Source organism: Geotrypetes seraphini, chromosome 1 (genome assembly GCF_902459505.1).
Source record: "Geotrypetes seraphini chromosome 1, aGeoSer1.1, whole genome shotgun sequence".
Taxonomy (NCBI): Eukaryota; Metazoa; Chordata; class Amphibia; order Gymnophiona; family Dermophiidae; genus Geotrypetes; species Geotrypetes seraphini.
This window is the reverse complement of record NC_047084.1, coordinates 331,699,398-331,716,796: the sequence shown is the minus strand read 5'-3', so window position 1 is coordinate 331,716,796 and position 17,399 is coordinate 331,699,398. Positions and strand designations below refer to the sequence as shown.

The following is a 17,399-nucleotide window of genomic DNA, read 5'->3' as shown; positions in this document are numbered from 1 at the left end:
CAGAATCAGGTTTCAGGTTTTTATTTATATTTGATGGATCGCTTATTCGATTTACTAAGCGATTAACAACTTCATAAAAGCGGGTTACAATAAATAAACAACAAACACAAGTCTTGGGACTAACAATTTTTAGACGTACATGGAACGTGTGGATAAAGGGGTAAAGTTATATTTTCATGGCTTAAGGAGAGAGAGAAAATAAGGGATGAGACAATGGGAAGGGGTAAAAAATTTGTATCTAAAGAAGGAGGTTAAAGATTAAACGTGTCTTTAAAAAGATGGCTTTTTAAAAGTTTCTTAAATTGACTGAGGTCTTTTTCTTCACAATCTTTTTCTAGAGCTGCCAAATCTTCCCGAGCTTTAGAAAATGCTCCTTCTTCTATGCCTTCACCTACATACTAGTGTACAAAGGCACACTTTGCATACATCAAACTTGTGGTCTAAGCGAGCCCAGGCTTCAGCAATGGCTGTAGTGTTACTCAGCACACATACAGCTCGCACTTTAGCTAAATCACCTCCTGGTACTATGGTTGGAGGCTGGTACTTAATTCCCACCTTAAAACCAGTAGGGCACCAATCCACATCTCTGCATAACATACAGCATTCACACTTCACCATCTGGTGAGCTGGGTCAACGCTGGCATTGGTAATTTCAGCAATTTGCATGTATTTTATGTCATTGTGCCTTCTAAGTAATAACTAGCTAAATTTATGTTATCCATTTTGAATCTACTAACCTCTGGAGAGATATACAATATTACTCTGTGATGATTGTTAAATCACTTTTTACTTTTATCACAGCTCTATTTCTACTATATAATTTAAATATAATAATTATAATTATAGTAATTATTATTATATTTAAATTATATAGTAGAAATAGAGCTGTGATAAAAGTAAAAAGTGATCCATTTTGAATCTAACATAGTAACATAGTAGATGACGGCAGATAAAGACCTGAATGGTCCGTCCTGTTTTCTCAGCCTTATTCTCTCTTTAAATTACTGATTTTAATTTTAATTTTCCTTCTTATTAGCTATTTATGGGCTATAACCCAAATCTCTTCCTGGTACTGTGCTTAGGTTCCATCTACTGAAGCCTCCATCAAAGCTCACTCCAACCCATTTAAACCATCCCAGCCATCGAAGCCCTCCCAAGCCCATCCTCAACCAAATGGCTATATATGGACACAGACCTATGAAGCACTACTGAGGTTTTTCTCCACTTCATATTTTTGTGTGTGCACTGTTTTTCTTGTTATGTAAGGTTCTTTGTAAACTTGCGGGGGCCTGTGGTTTAGGAAGGGAGCTCCTGGTGTGCCTAATAGGGTATGTACTTTTTGTATGGTTGATCATTCTTGCTCTCTCCTTAATCTTATAGGTTCAGAGAATCTCCAGCCCAAGAGCCCTGCTTTTTTTTTTTTTTTGGGGGGGGGGGTTGTTTACTTTTTTATTCGATGCAGTTTGACTGGTTAAGCAGGCTACCTAAACTAAACTAAACTAAACCTTAGGTTTGTACACCGTGCCATCTCCACAAGCGTAGAGCTCGGCACGGTTTACAGAGATAGGAAGAAAGGAACTCCATGAAGGGTTATAGGAAAGGAACAAGAAGAAAGAGAGGGACAAGGGTCCCAGAGAGCAGGAGGTGTTAGATTTTTGAAAAGAGCCAAGTTTTCAGGTGTTTGTGGAAGAATTGGAGGGAGTTTGAATTTCTGAGCGGGGATGTGAGGTTGTTCCAGAGTTCTGTGGTTCTAAAGGGGAGGGATGTTCCTAGTTTTCCTGCGCGGAATATACCTTTTGTAGAAGGGAATGATAGTTTCAGTTTTTGGGAAGATCTGGTGGAGTTAGGGTTAGAGGAGTTCCAAAGGAATGGAATAACGGGAGGAAGGATGCCGTATAGAATCTTAAAGGCTAAGCAGGCACATTTAAAGAGGACTCTGGAGTGTACTGGAAGCCAGTGGAGCTTCCAGGAGCGGAGAGACGTGGTCGAACTTGCCTTTTGCGAAAATAAGCTTACCTACTCAACAAATAAAAAAGAAGGGTTGTAGACCTTGGGATTCAATGAATCCCCTTAAAGCCCTCAATGCACGCAACTCACTGGTTATACTGTTACCGCTTAAGGTATCTCCTGAAGGAAGTATTACATATTTTTCAAACGGTTGTTCATCTTTAACCCTAATATTTATTTTCTACATAAGCTAAATGAAATGTAGGTCACACCCTGTTATGCTTTAAAGTTTTAGTTGAGAGAGGAATAAGATGTGGCATATCTCTTCGTATTTCTAGCATGCTTACAGAGTATATAACAAGATTTGAAGAGAAGGTGATTTTGCATGTGACTTGTTTGAATATGGAAACATTATGCCTCTTTACCTTACAGAGGGGTTTGAATTGACCTCGTATTTCAGTTTGGAACATGTTCCTTACATACAAATTCCACATAAAAGCTGGCATATCTGAGAACAGTATATCTTTAAAAAATTGTTACACTCTGAGTTCAATCATTAGCATAAACCTAGCCTTTGTGTTCTCAAACTATTGTTTGGCATTACTATTGTAGGCAATGTGAATATGTAATTATTGGCACAAATAGCATGTAAATAATTTTCTTTTCAAATCACCACATTGGTAATTTAAACACGTCTCTGCAATAAAATTGTTGACAGATGCTGACTGCTGCCACTTGAGACAGACTGACAACTGCACAAATAGTTCTAAATCCTTAATCCATTATCTGCAAATAATTATCTGTTGACTTTTACACTCTGTGCCTCAACCTCAGAACTGCCATGTGCAAACTATTGAAATTCAATTATTTACCAAGAGCATACTAAACAGCAACATTTAAGAAATCTATTGCTGTTTCCAATGTTGCATTTAAACAGCAGCTCTTTCAAATAGATTTCAAGTTGCTTCACTAACTAGACAGTGAACCATGAATGGATGGATGTACCCTGGTCTGATGGCTGAATCATATAATGGCAGACACCATCATAGAAACTGCCCAGAAGTAAGTGAACATTATACAGTATACTGTATATCTATGCATGGAATGCATAGTGCATGGGTGGGGGAAATGCTATGGGATTCGATAGGAAATGGACTCCTAAGAACAATACCCTTGCGGAAAAAAAAAAAAAATTGTAACAAATCTCGCATTGTATTTTTGTGCTGTTTTCTAGCTCAAATGGGTAATAGTGTCATGGACAATTATGACCCTTAAAACAAGTAGAAAAAAACTTGATGGTTACCTATCAATTAAATACAATATATAAAGCCACCAAAATAAACCAAAATGACACTGGAGATAATTTATTTTCTCTATTTATAAACGGGGACAAGCCTCAGAATATTGAGTGTTAGATTTTCACCCATTCAGGGTTCTTTCAAAGAGAAAGACACTTCTTTTCTCTTACTCACATTCACATCACTGGCTTGAACCCATCCTCCCTACCTTCTTCCTAACATTAAGTAAAAATTTTATTTCGTCAATAATTTTCATGAAAACTTAGGGCTCCTTTTACGAAGCCGCGTTAGCGGTTTAACCTGTGTAATAGCGCACGCTAAACTGCCGGCTGCACTAGCCGCTACCGCCTCCTCTTGAGCAGGTGGTAGTTTTTCGGCTAGTGCGGGGGTAAGCGCGTGATAAAAAGTCACGTGCGATAAAGCCGCTAATGCAGCTTCGTTAAAGGAGCCCTTAATGTTAGAAAAAAGGTAGGGAGGATGGGTTCAAGCCAGTGATGTGAATGTGAGTAAGAGAAAAGAAGTGTCTTTCTCTTTGAAAGAACCCTGAATGGGTGAAAATTTAACACTCAATATTCTGAGGCTTGTCCCCGTCTATAAATAGAAAAAAAACAACATTATCTCCAGTGTCAATTTGCCTTATCCAAACAAGCAAAAATGAAATCCCATTTACAAGTATTACTAAGGACTCCTTTTACTAAGGTGTGCTATACTTTTTAGCACGCACTAAATATGTGCATGTTAGTCTATGGACGCATTAGCAGTTAGCGCGTGCGTAGATTTAGCGTACGCTAAAACACTTAGCACACCTTAGTAAAACAGGGGGTAAGTAAAATATCTGAACAACATAAGAGCTGCCATACTGGGATAGGTGAGAGTATTTTATGCTACATCTATGGCAAAGTTGTGCGTTAGCAATATACTATCAACATCATTCTGTCTGTAACAGAAACACATTAGGGAGCACCCATTATCCCACTGTTGTTCAATCTAGCCTTGGAATCATTAGCAGTTGTAATTAGACAAGCAGCAGACCTATGGCATTCAAAGAGACATGAAAGAATTTAAATTGGAATGGTTGCAGATGACTTATTACTCTTTTTTTTACCTCATTACTGATCTTTTCTTGTTTAGAAATCTTGGAAACTTTTTCAAAATATGTTGCATTCAAAAGTTAACTGGACCAAATCTGAATGAATGTCTTTGAATTGCCCTTCAGAACATCCAGGTTTGAATGATCAGTTGCAACAGAGTAGAGAACATATCCAATATCCAGGGATATTAGTTAACCAAAACAACATTTTAGACGTAGCTTGTGAATTATTAAACCAATGTCACCTTTATAAATCTCATGGTAGGGGTGCATTCATGCAGTTCGATGATGATTACTCCCAAGTTCAATTATATTCTTTGCTTGTTGAATGTGTTTTCCAAACTCATTCTTCAAACAGTTATACATGTACATTAACACGTGGGTCAATATTCAATGTGATTTAGGGGCTCATTTTTCAAAAAAGAAAAAAATGTCCAAAAAGTAGAGGTTTATCTCACCAAAGCATTCAATTTGTTTTTTTTCAAAATGGATTTTGTAGATGGATTTCTGTGTGGTGGTTGTCTGCAGTGTGCATGTTGGAGGTGTGGCTTGGGTGGAACTAGGGCAGGCTTATAATTTGGATGTTTCTCTGCACTAATCAAACATATTTAAAAATGTCCAGTGTACAGTTTGGACATTTTGGGGATATATCAATGAATAAGTGCCAGAAAGATGCCCAGGCTGATCAGATAACCACTGGAGAGATGAAGGCACGACTTCCCTGTATGATAGCTTCCGATGTTATGGGCAGTCCTAGTACAGCATCTCTGGAGAAGCCTAGTGAGTGGTATAATGAATTATAGGGATGGGAACTAGAGAATGACACGGTGACAAAATTCATCACCGTTCCCGTCCCCGCGGATAACCGCGGGAAATAATCCCATGTCATTTTCTAGTGTCTATTTCATCCTCAGTCCTTCTATACCAGCATTCTTCAAAGCAAAGCTTGTGAGTCAGTGGTTGTGGCCATTCATGCTCTGATTCTTCCTTCTCTCCTTAAAGAATGACATGAAGATTGTTTACCGCGGTTATCCGCGGGGACGGGAACGGTGATGAATTTTGTCACCGTGTCATTCTCTAATGGGAACTCAGACTCATATCTCACTCTAACTAATACACGTGAGACATTATAGTTAAAAAAACACACACAGAAAAGCGCTTTTACTAAGATGCAGGAAGTTTTAGCACTTACTATTTGTTAAGGAAACAAAATTTAACTTGCAGCAAATACAAAGCCTGTGTGGTAAATAAAGAATGGTATGCTCAGAATCTGCCCCACAATTACCATACTTGGCAAACATAATAGAAGCACCACATTATGTAGATAGCACAGATGCTCACATACAAAGGGGGAAATTCGATATAGGATGCCAGTTTCTGCTGCCGCCTAAGAAGCGGCTGATATTTGCACATCGGCGTCCTATACAGAATTGTGTCTGCCCCTAAGAGACAGATGCCCAAACCGGCCTAACCATCCCGATTCTCTAACCGGTGCTCATGTCGCAGGTGCCGGTTAGAGAATCCCCCTGCCACGTTCAGCTGAATGGCTGCAGCAAGGAACCCTTGACCCACCCCCCCCCCCCCCCAACAATGAACTCAGCCAGCAGGATTACTTTTAAGATCTACATATGATGTATGAGTTCATAGCCATCCTTTCAAAGTCCCTGCTCTAATAATAATAATGAAAAAAACACAAAAAGGCAACCTAGTCACATCAGGATTTGTGTGGGGGACGCTCAGGACGCCCAAATGGGCACACAACTTACAAACCGATAATAGATGAATGTATTAATATATTATAGGAACCTTTTCTCCTGGCGCGGTTGTTTACGTTTATCAGTGTTTGAGATTGTTTCAGATAAGTATCGTGTTTATTTGACACTTTCTGTATGGTGATTTTTGATTTTGTTGTGCGATTCGGGGGGTCTGGCTGGCAGGGTTTGTGTGGGGGTCGCTCAGGTTGTTTGTGTGGAGTTTGATTTACTCACTTTGGTTGATTCGTTTGATTTAGTGGACTTCCGTTTCTTTAATTTCAGCACACTCAGGGTGCTCAGTGATGGTGTGTGGGTGGAGGCTTCCCGCCTTGATCCAGAAGTGAAGTGTCGGAGCAGCGCTCCTATCACTGAGGGTTCACACTGAGAGCACCCTACAATATATTAATACATTCATCTATTATCGGTTTGTAAGTTGTGTGCCCATTTGGGCGTCCTGAGCGTCCCCCACACAAATCCTGATGTGACTAGGTTGCCTTTTTGTGTTTTTTCCATATTAGGATTTTTGGGCAAAATTTAGAGTGTATTGTTGTGGATTCTAATAATAATAATAACTTTATTTTTCTATACCGCCACAATCTTGCGACTTCTAGGCGGTTCACAAAGAAGAAGAGCTGTACAATCAGTGAATTACAGTAGATGAATACAAGGTGGTTGAAAGGAAAATTATACATAGGTTGAATTATAAGAAATTAACTATTTTACATCATACAATTGAAAATAGTCGGACACCAGCGAATATCAGGATACAATTATGAAGAGGGAATTTTAGCAGACAGGGAATGTGGAAACCTAGTGTGAGGAAGAAATTCAGGATAAGGTGTGGAAGTTATGTTCGCGGGAGAGTGTCTGGCTAGGACAAGAATTTCTTAAACAAAGTGGTCTTTAGTTCTTTCCGGAAGATGCTGTAGGTCAACCTAGCGGTATCAATGAGATAGCCTAGCCTTGATTGCTGTCTACCAGCTTGAAACTTGAAAGTTCTGTCCAGGAAGGTTCGATATCTGCAGCCAGCGATTTTCGGGTATGCAAACAGGTTGTGGTTTCTGGTAGATCTACCGTATTTTCACGCATATAACGCGCGTGTTATACGTGTTTTTACAAACCGTGCATAACCTTGCGTGGTATACGCGTGAGCGCGGTATATAAATTTTTTTTTACATAGTTCTCATCCCGCCCGATGCCCGATTCATCATCCGGAAGGACCGCTCACACCCCCACTGCTCGCACTACCACCCCGATGGACCGCTCGCACTCCCACCCGAAGAACCGCTCGCACCCCCACAGCCTCCCCCCCCTCCCCCATGGAGAAGCTGTCTACCTTGTTTCCGGATTCCAGTGATCTCAGCTGCTTCCTCTGCCGGCGGTCCTGCCCCTTCTCTGAGCCCTGCGCTACACTGCTTCCTCTTCCGGCGGTCCTGCCCTTTCTCTGATGTCAGAGAAAGGGCGGGACCGCTGGAAGAGGAAGCAGCGCAGCAGGGCTCAGAGAAGGGGCAGGACCGCCGGCAGAGGAAGCAGCTGGGCTCACTAGAATCTGGAAACAAGGTAGACAGCTTCTCCATGGGGAAGGGGTGGAGGCTGTGGGGGTGCGAGCGGTTCTTCAGGTGGGAGTGCGAGCGGTCCATTGGGGTGGGAGTGCGAGCGGTGGGGGTGCGAGCGGTCCTTCCGGATGATGAATCGGGCGTCGGGGTGGGGGGGGCATCAGGCTTTCAGGGTGGGACAGGACTTCAAGGGGGAGAGGAGAGTCGGGGTGGCCGAAAGTAGAGTCGGGGTGGCCAGAGGAGAGTCGGGGCAGTGAATGGAAAGTCGGGGCGGGTGAAAGGATAGTTGGGGCAGCCATAGGAGAGTCGGGGCAGCCAGAGGAGAGTTGGGGCGGCATGCGTGGTATACCCGTGAGCGCGGTATATAAAAATTTCTTTACATAAATTTGTGTCTCCCGCGCGCTATACCCGTGTGCGCGTTTTACACGGGTGCGCGTTATCTACATGAAAATATGGTAATGGGGGAATAGAATTCGAAGTGAGGTAGAAGGTAATTGGGGGCCATTCCCCAGATTAATTTATAGCAAAAGCAGGAAAACTTGAATAGAATTCTTTCTTCGATTGGTAACTAATGCAGACGTTTGTAGAAGGGACTAACGTGATCACTTTTCTTTAGTCCGAATATTAAGCGGACGGCCGTGTTTTGAACTATTCGCAGTTTTCTTACTTTTTTTTTAGGTATCCCCAAGTAGATGATGTTACAATAGTCCAGTGTGGATAGAATCAGCAACTGTACCCATAATCTGAAGGATACAGGGTCGAAATATTTTTTTATGGTTTTCAATTTCCAAAGAGTGGAGAAGCATTTTTTTGTCACCGAGTTTGTGATCGGTCATAGTTAATTTGGTATCTAGAGTGACTCCTAATATTCTTATAGTTTTTAATATTGGGTGGTCGTGGCCGTTTATTTGTATTGCTGTTGTGGTGATTTTTTTCCTTTGGGCTAGCCAGGAAAATTTTTGTTTTTTCTGAGTTTAGTTTCAATTTAAAGTTTGTGGTCCATTGTTCAATTTCCATCATAATGAAGGAAATGTGTTTGGATGTAGCATTCGTCACATTTGTTATTGGAATTAATATAGAGATGTCATCTGCATAAATATAATATATTAGATTTAACTTTTGCAGTAGGTGACCTAGGGAGGAGATATGTATGTTGAACAAGGTGGGAGATAATGGGGAGCCTTGAGGGACTCCCGAGGGACTTTTCCAGGATTCCAAGTAATTCCCATCGTTGACCACTTGTTATGATCATTTAGTTAAGAAGCCTTGAAACCAGGTCCATACACTTCCCGATATTCCCATTGCATCTAGACACATGAGCATTATTTCATGGTCCACTAGGTCAAAAGCGCTACTAAAGTCTAATTGTAAGATCAGGGCGCTGGTGCCATGACTGAAGAGATTTTATAGGTGATTAAGGAGAGAGCCAAGGACTGTCTCAGTGCTGAATCCTTTTCTAAAACCTGATTGAATTTTCTAAAACCTGATTGATGGTCATTTAAGAGATTGAATTTTTCTAAGTGATTTACAAGTTCTAGGTTGACCAACCCTTCCAACATTTTGGTGAAGAAGGGGGTGCTCGCAATAGGTCTTCTGGTCTTTGGGGATGGGTGTGATTAGAATGTGACCCATATTTTCCTGGTAAATTCCAGTTGTAAGAGTGGATGTTGCCCAGTTAAATAGATCCCTTTTGAATTTGGGAACTGCAACTTGCATGATCTGGGATGGGCATTCGTCTAGAAGACAGTTTGATTTGGCGTATTTATTGAATAATGTGAGGAAGTTAGACCAATCAGGGTGTTCAAATTCATTCCAGTACATTTCGACATTGGGCTCTCTTTCCTGTGGAGTGAACTGGAAAACGAAGTTGGGTGAAGGTGAAGATATTGAGGCTCGTAAATCAATGATTTTTTTTGCTAAAGTGGTCAGCGAGGATGTTGACCGTTGGTATCCGTTCATTTTGGTTTTTTAGGATCTGTGTAGTGTCTGTTAATTTGTTCATTATTTTGAACAGTTCTCTACTATTGATATTGATTGCTCCTATTTTTTGTGCATAGCAATTGCGACGCTTTTCTTTTATCAGGTTTTTGTAGATTTTCATTTTATGTTTCCAATTGGTTTTCTCATCCTCATTGGCAGTTTTTAGCCATAATCTTTCGAGTTGTCTGAGTTCTTTTTTGAAGGCTAGTAGTTCGGCATCATATCATTTTTTTAGACTCCCTTGTATTCTTTTTGTATGTTTGGACAGGAGCTATTTGGTTTAGTATATCTTTGGTTAATTTTTCCCATCTGGAAGGGAAATCGTGTTCTTCCTCTGGTTTGGGGTGTAATTCATAATGGGTCCAGAATTCTGTTGGATTAGTGACTATATTCTGCAGTAGATTGGCCTAGAAGGATTAGGATTAGGATATTTTACTCATACATTTTGAGACATAAGAGTTAGACCAAGTATATTTTCAAAGGATTGAGAATGTCCTTTGTATCATACTTATGTAAATCATTGTAGCACAATCATGATCATTCGTTATGGCATGAATTAATGAGCTTTTACAAACTGTATTGAAGTGGTTAACATATGATGAATTCCATTGCCATTGGAAATTATTGTTCGTCAAATGAAAATGTACGTCAAGGTAACACTGTGTAACCAGTTCTTAACAGGCTACTGTATAGCACAACACATTATAATTTCATTTAGCAAGGGATTGCTATGGCAACATATACAGTAAACTATTTTATGTCTGAGAATAAGCAGAAATGTGCTTTCATAAACACCATTCTTCATCCAACTCACACATAGATGCAGCCACATAGCAGCCAAATTAACCTTACTAATACATTTGATGATCTACTTATCTACTTTCATGTCATGAGAGGCTATAAGATATTGCAATTAGATATAATAGCATATGATGAAATTCTGTTAATCACTGGAACTTTTGTTTCATATTTCTGTTTACATTTATCATGACTAGAAAACAGGATTATAACAGTGATATAGATCAATTCCTCAGAGCATTTACCGTATTTTCACATAGATAACGCGCACCCGTGTAAAACGCGCACACGGGTATAGCGCGCGAAAAACACAACTTTATGTACAGAAATTTTTATATACCGCGCACACACGTATACCGCGCATGCTGCCCAACTCTCCTTTCACCCGCCCTGACTCTCCTCTGGCCACCCCGACTCTCCTTTCGCCCGCCCCAACTCTCCTCTCCCCCTTGAAGTCCTGTCCCCACCCTGAAAACCTGATGCCCCCCCCCGACGTTCGATTCACCACCCCCCCTCGCAGGACCGCTCGCACCCCCACCCCGAACGACCGCTCGCATGCGCTCCCACCCGCACCCGCATCCACGATCGGAGCAAGAGGGAGCCCAAGCCCTCTTGCCCGGCCGACTCCCCAACTCCCCGACAATATCGGGCCAGGAGGGAGCCCAAACCCTCCTGGCCACGGCGATCCCCTACCCCCACCCCGCACTACATTACGGGCAGGAGGGATCCCAGGCCCTCCTGCCCTCGACGCAAACCCCCCTCCCTACAACGACCGCCCCCCCCCCAAGAACCTCTGACCGCCCCCCCAGCCGACCCGCGACCCCCCTGGCCGACCCCCCTGGCCGACCCCCCCACCCCCCTTCCCCGTACCTTTGGAAGTTGGCTGGACAGATGGGAGCCAAACCCGCCTGTCCAGCAGGCAGCCAACGACGGAATGAGGCCGGATTGGCCCATCCGTCCCAAAGCTCCGCCTACTGGTGGGGCCTAAGGCGCGTGGGCCAATCAGAATAGGCCCTGGAGCCTTAGGTCCCACCTGGGGGCGCGGCCTGAGGCACATGGGCCCAACCCGACCATGTGCCTCAGGCCGCGCCCCCAGGTGGGACCTAAGGCCCCAGGGCCTATTCTGATTGGCCCACGCGCCTTAGGCCCCACCAGTAGGCGGAGCTTTGTGATGGATGGGCCAATCCGGCCTCATTCCGTCGTTGGCTGCCTGCCGGACAGGCGGGTTTGGCTCCCGTCTGTCCGGCCAACTTCCAAAGGTACGGGGAAGAGGGGTGGGGGGGTCGTGGTGGTCGGCCAGGGGGGTCGCGGGTCGGCTGGGGGGGCGGTCGGAGGTTCTTGGGGGGGGCGGTCGTTGGAGGGAGGGGGGTTTGCGTCGAGGGCAGGAGGGCCTGGGATCCCTCCTGCCCGTAATGTAGTGCGGGGTGGGGGTAGGGGGTCGCCGTGGCCAGGAGGGTTTGGGCTCCCTCCTGGCCCGATATTGTCGGGGAGTTGGGGAGTCGGCCGGGCAAGAGGGCTTGGGCTCCCTCTTGCTCCGATCGTGGATGCGGGTGCGGGTGGGAGCGCGTGCGAGCGGTCGTTCGGGGTGGGGGTGCGAGCGGTCCTGATGGGGGGGTGAATCGGGCGTCGGGCGGGGTGGGAACTATGTAGAAAAACTTTTGTATACCGCGCTCACGCGTATAACGCGCGAGGGGTATGCGCGGTAGGTAAAAACGCGTATAACGCGCGCGTTATATGCGTGAAAATACGGTAATTTTGTTCACTGTAAGTGGAAGGTGAAGGAGACAAAATATCCATGGGGGCTCTTTTACAAAGCTGCAACAAACTGTCCTCAGCATGCCCTTTTACAGGTCTTTCCTGCACTTTAAGGCCTCTTTTGCAGCAACCGGAAAATGGCTATTTTTTTTTTTTTTAAATTTTCACCATTAATAGTCACACGCTAATATTGCCATTAGTACATGGGCCCATGCTTTAGAACATAAGAATTGCAGCTGCTGGGTCAGACCAGTGGTCCATTGTGTCCAGCAGTCCGCTCCCGCGGTGGCCCCTAGGTCAAACACTAGTGCCCTAACTGAGACCAGTCCTATCTGCATATGTTCCGATTTAGCAGAAACTCATCTAACTTTGTCTTGAATCCCTGGAGGGTGTTTTCCCCTGTAACAGCCTCCGGAAGAGCATTCCAGTTTTCTACCACTCTCTGGATAAAGAACTTCCTTACGTTTGTACGGAATCTATCCCCTTTTAACTTTAGAGAGTGCCCTCTCGTTCTCTCTACCTTAGAGAGGGTGAACCACCTGTCTTTATCTACTAAGTCTATTCCCTTCATTATCTTGAATGTTTTGATCATGTCCCCTCTCAGTCTCCTCTTCAAAGGTGAAGAGGTCCAGTTTCTCTAATCTCTCGCTGTAAGGCAACTCCTCCAGCCCCTTAACCATTTTAGTCGCTCTTCTCTTGTCACTTTTGAGTAATACTGTGTCCTTCTTCATGTATGGTCTCCAGTGCTGGACACAGTATTCCAGGTGAAGGCGTACCATAGCCCGGTACATCGGCATGATAACCTTCTCCGTTCTGTTTGTGATCCCCTTCTTAATCATTCCTAGCATTCTGTTCGCCCTTTTCACTGCCACTGCACATTGCGCGGATGGCTTCATCGACTTGTTGGCCAGTACTCCCAAGACATTTTGTATTCGTGTATAAGATTTTTGTTACCGACATGCATCACCTTACACTTATCCACATTGAACTTCATTTGCCATGTTGCGGCCCATTTCTCGAGCATGTCTATGTCACATTGCAGGTCTTTGCAATCCTCCTGCTTCTTCACTACTCTGAATAACTTTGTATTGTCAGCAAATTTAATCACCTCACTTGTCGTACCAATTTCCAAATCTTTCATGAATATGTTGAAGAGCATGGGTCCAAGCACTTATCCCTGTGGCACTCTATTGGTGAAGCTTTTCCAGTCCAAGTATTGTCCATTTACCCCCACTCTCTGTTTCCTATCCGCCAACCAGTTTTTAATCCACGTGAGTATTTCACCCTCGATTCCATGGCTCGCAATTTTTCGAAGTAGTTGTTCATGTGGAACCTTGTCGAACGCCTTCTGAAAATCCAGATATACAGTGTCGATGGGTCACCCTTGTCTATCAGCCTCGACGAAGTGCAGCAAGTTCATCAAGCCAGATCTTCCTTTGCTGAAGCCATGCTGGCTGGTCCTCATCAGATCGTGTCTGTCACAGTGCTCAATGATGCAGTCCTTTATCAGCACCTCTACCATCTTTCCTAGTGCTGAGGACAGACTCACCAGTCTGTAGTTTCCCAGATCACCCCTCGAACCTTTCTTGAAGATCGGTGTAATATTCGCCACCTTCCACTCTTCCGGAATCCTTCCCAATTTGATCGACAGATTGGCTATCAGTTGAAGCAGATCAGCTATAGTCCCTTTCAGTTTCTTGATTACCTTTGGATAGATGCCATCCAGTCCTGGGGATTTATCAATTTTAAGCTATCAATATGTCTGCATACCTCTTCTAGACTGACTGTCAACCCTGTCAGTTTCCCATCTTCATTTCCTGTGTATAGCCTGCCGGCTTCTGGTATGTTGTGTATATCCTCTTCAATTAATACAGACCCAAAAATGTGTTCAATTTGTTGGCGATGGCTTTGTCCTCCTTTAGCACTCCATTTATTCCATAGTCATCCAACGGCCCCACCGCTTCCTTCACGGGTTGTTTCCTCTTAATAAATCGAAAGAACGGCTTGAAGTTTTTTGCCTCCTTGGCTATTTTTTCCTAGTAGTCTCTTTTGGCCCCTCTTACCGCCTTATGGCACCTGCTTTAATGCTGTTTGTGATTTTTCCAGTTTTTGTCCATTTTTGATCTTTTCCATTCCTTAAACGAGATCTTCTTGTCTTTGATCGCTTCCTTCACCGCTACAGTGAGCCACGCCAGTTCCTTGTTCTTTTTCCTCTTGGATCCCTTGTTGATACGAGGTATATATAGATTTTGCGCCTCGGTGACTGTGTCCTTAAAAAGGGACCATGAAAATAAATGAAAAATCTTTACTGCTGAAGGTCACAGAAATGTGTGAACAATGGAACCCATTACATTTGTCTTGGGGGGGAGGAAGAGTTCAAACGGTTAAGATGATGATTTTGCCTGTGGTTTGCTACCAAATGGACATGTTACCAGTGTTTTTCCAGGGGTCCTTTTACAAGAAATTAAATAGTTTTCTTACTAAATTTATTTGGATAAAACTGTGAGAGTTGCTTTAGTATCTTTACAAAAACCAATTGCGGCGGGTGGGGTAAATTTTCCCAATTTTTATAGATACCTATATAATGCTTCAGGGTATGTATTGGATTCTCCCCGAGCTCATGGAAAATCTTCCAGACTGGTTATGGTTGGAATGACAACTCCTGTCTCCATTGCAATTGGTCACATCTTAAGTATCAAGTTACCTAGGCTGTATAAAGACAATGAAATTTTATTAAACACATGGCAGACATTAAAATTTATTAATAATTTAACACCTATACCAATTCATAAATCCACCTGTTAGTCCCTTTGGCGGGTTTAAGGTCATCTGAAAGCATTGGATGAAGGCGGACATATGTACCTTAGATGATGTTATTTCAAATGGGAAAATTTTTGATTTTTCATGACTGCAACAATGTTTTGGTATTTCAAAGTCTCAAAATTATAAGTGGTTGCAGTTAAAGCAAGCCATTCAGAAGGGGTTCCCTGATTGGCAAAATCTAAAAAATCAGTATATCTTGCTGGTCCTATGCTTCCAGACAGATTTCCTGGGACATCAGGCCGCTCAGTGGTATAAATTAATATCTGCATTTTTGAATAAGAAACCAAAGACTGGTCTTCATGACGTTTGGAACATTGAGATAAAGCAACAGATTTCTGTGTCTCAATGGCCACTAATTTGGACTCGGAGGATGAGATGTACGGCATCTGCATATATGAGAAAAACATGGTTTTTCTTGTTACATAGAGCTTTTGGACCCCTGTTCGTTTACAGAAATTGGATAGTTCTAATAGATGCTGGCACTGTCACCTCAAGGTAGGGACATTGGATCATTTACTGTTCTATTGTCCATTGATACTTAAATTTTGGAGATCCATTTGGGATCAAGTGAATAAATTATTGAAAAATCCAGTGGCATTGACCTACGATACCGTGCTATTTGGCACGTTAATGAGCACCAAAAACCAAATATCTTCCCATAATAATAAACTTCTCTGTATTATGACAGGGGTTGCCATGCAACTTATTTTGAGGAAATGGAAAAACTGGGATCAGTTAAATTATACTTTCTGGTGAGAATCTCTATGCCACATTTTTAAAATGGAGTGTATGATGGCCATACAACAGGGACATTATAAGAAATTTATGGATGTTTGGGAGCCATTGACAGAATTCTGTAAGGAGTAATTGTTGATTTTGCCCTTTGATCATACACGTCCAGGGTCATTGGGTGGGGAAATACTTTTAATTAGAGTGCAATTGTTGGATATGTATAAAGGGAGGATGATATATGTATTTGTCATAAATATAATTTGATATAAGTTAAGTGTTGTTAAAGTGTAAAGTGTCTGTAAAATCTGTTGCACTTATTTTTGGCTTTAAAATGAATAAAGATATTTTTTTTAAAAAGGGACCATGTTTGCTCTAGCATCTTTACACTGCTTATCCTCTTCTTAATCTTCTTCCTAACCATGAGTCTTATCCCTTCGTAATTCCCTATTCGGAAGTTCAGCACCGTGGTTGTCATTCTGGATTGATGTTTCACTGCTGTGTCCAGGTCGAAACGGATCATAGTATGATCACTGGTTCCCAGTGTCCCCTCTACTTCTACACCTTGCGCAAGTCCTCGTAGTCCATTTAGAATTAAGTGCATTTCCACTCGTATTTTCCTTGACAAGTTGTTCCAGGAAGCAATCGCCTATAGCATCCAGAAACTTGGTGTCTAGGTTCCAGTCTAACCCTGGATAATTGAAGTCACCCATGATAACTGCGTTGCCTCCCTTGCAGTTGCATTTAATCTCACCCATCATTTCTCCATCAATTTCTTCAGACTGCCCTGGGGGTCGGTAGTAGATGCCAATCTTCGTTTCCATTCCACTTGTTTCCGGGATTTTGACACATAAAGATTCTTAACTTATTCTTTGTGTTTTCTCCGGTAGATTCAATTCCCTCTTTGACATATAGGGCAATGCCCCTACCTTTTTGAGCCACTCTATCTCTGCGGTATAACTTGTATCCCGGTAGCACAGTGTCCCAGACGTTTTCCATGTTCCACCATGTTTCCGTGATGTTGATGATCAAGGTTATCTTTTTGTGCCATATCTTCCAATTCCCCCATCTTATTCATTAGGCTCCTTGCGTTCGTGTACATACTCTTGAGTTTGCGGCCTGTTACTTTCTTGTATTTCCTTCCCTCTTGTGTCCCTTTCGATCTGTCAGGATTTCTGTTTTGCCTATGATCCAGTGAGTCTTCCCCGCTATCTTCCTGCACGGTATGCTCTGGGTATACCGGTTCCTGAACCATCGACTCTTGGTTGACTGTCGGCTTTCCCCTTCTTCTTAGTTTAAAAACTTCTCAATTTCTCTCTTGGTGTTGCTTGCAAGTAGCCTCATTCCATCTCCGCTGAAGTGGAGTCCATCCTTCCTGAATAGCTTGCTCTTTCCCCTCAACGTCGTCCAGTTGTGCACGAAGTGGAATCCTTCTTCCTCACACCAGCGCCACATCCACCTAGTGGTGCCTAATTCAGCTTGGACACTGATAGATTAAGCCAGGGTTTTCCTGGCCTAATATGCCAGTGCCTAACACAGATTCCTACCAGCGTCCAACTCAATCCATGCCCAAACTCCTACCTTAACCACGCTTACTTTTTGTATAGGTGCATGTTCACTAATAGAATTGTCCCCAAATGACTAAATATTCAGAAGACATTACATTACA

General features: G+C 42.9%; 1 protein-coding gene across 3 annotated transcripts in view; it reads left to right on the top strand.

The window, feature by feature from the left end:
• Positions 1-17,399, top strand: part of GRID2 (glutamate ionotropic receptor delta type subunit 2) — a 2,335,100-nt gene that overhangs the window by 836,823 nt on the left and 1,480,878 nt on the right. Inside the window, exon 2 of one of the 3 annotated variants that reach the window (XM_033958356.1) lies at positions 1,083-1,213. The exons of the other annotated variants lie outside the window; for them this stretch is intronic. The gene's annotated coding sequence lies outside the window, so the exon portion shown is untranslated. The remainder of the gene's footprint in view (positions 1-1,082; positions 1,214-17,399) is intronic. 3 annotated transcript variants of the gene reach the window in all.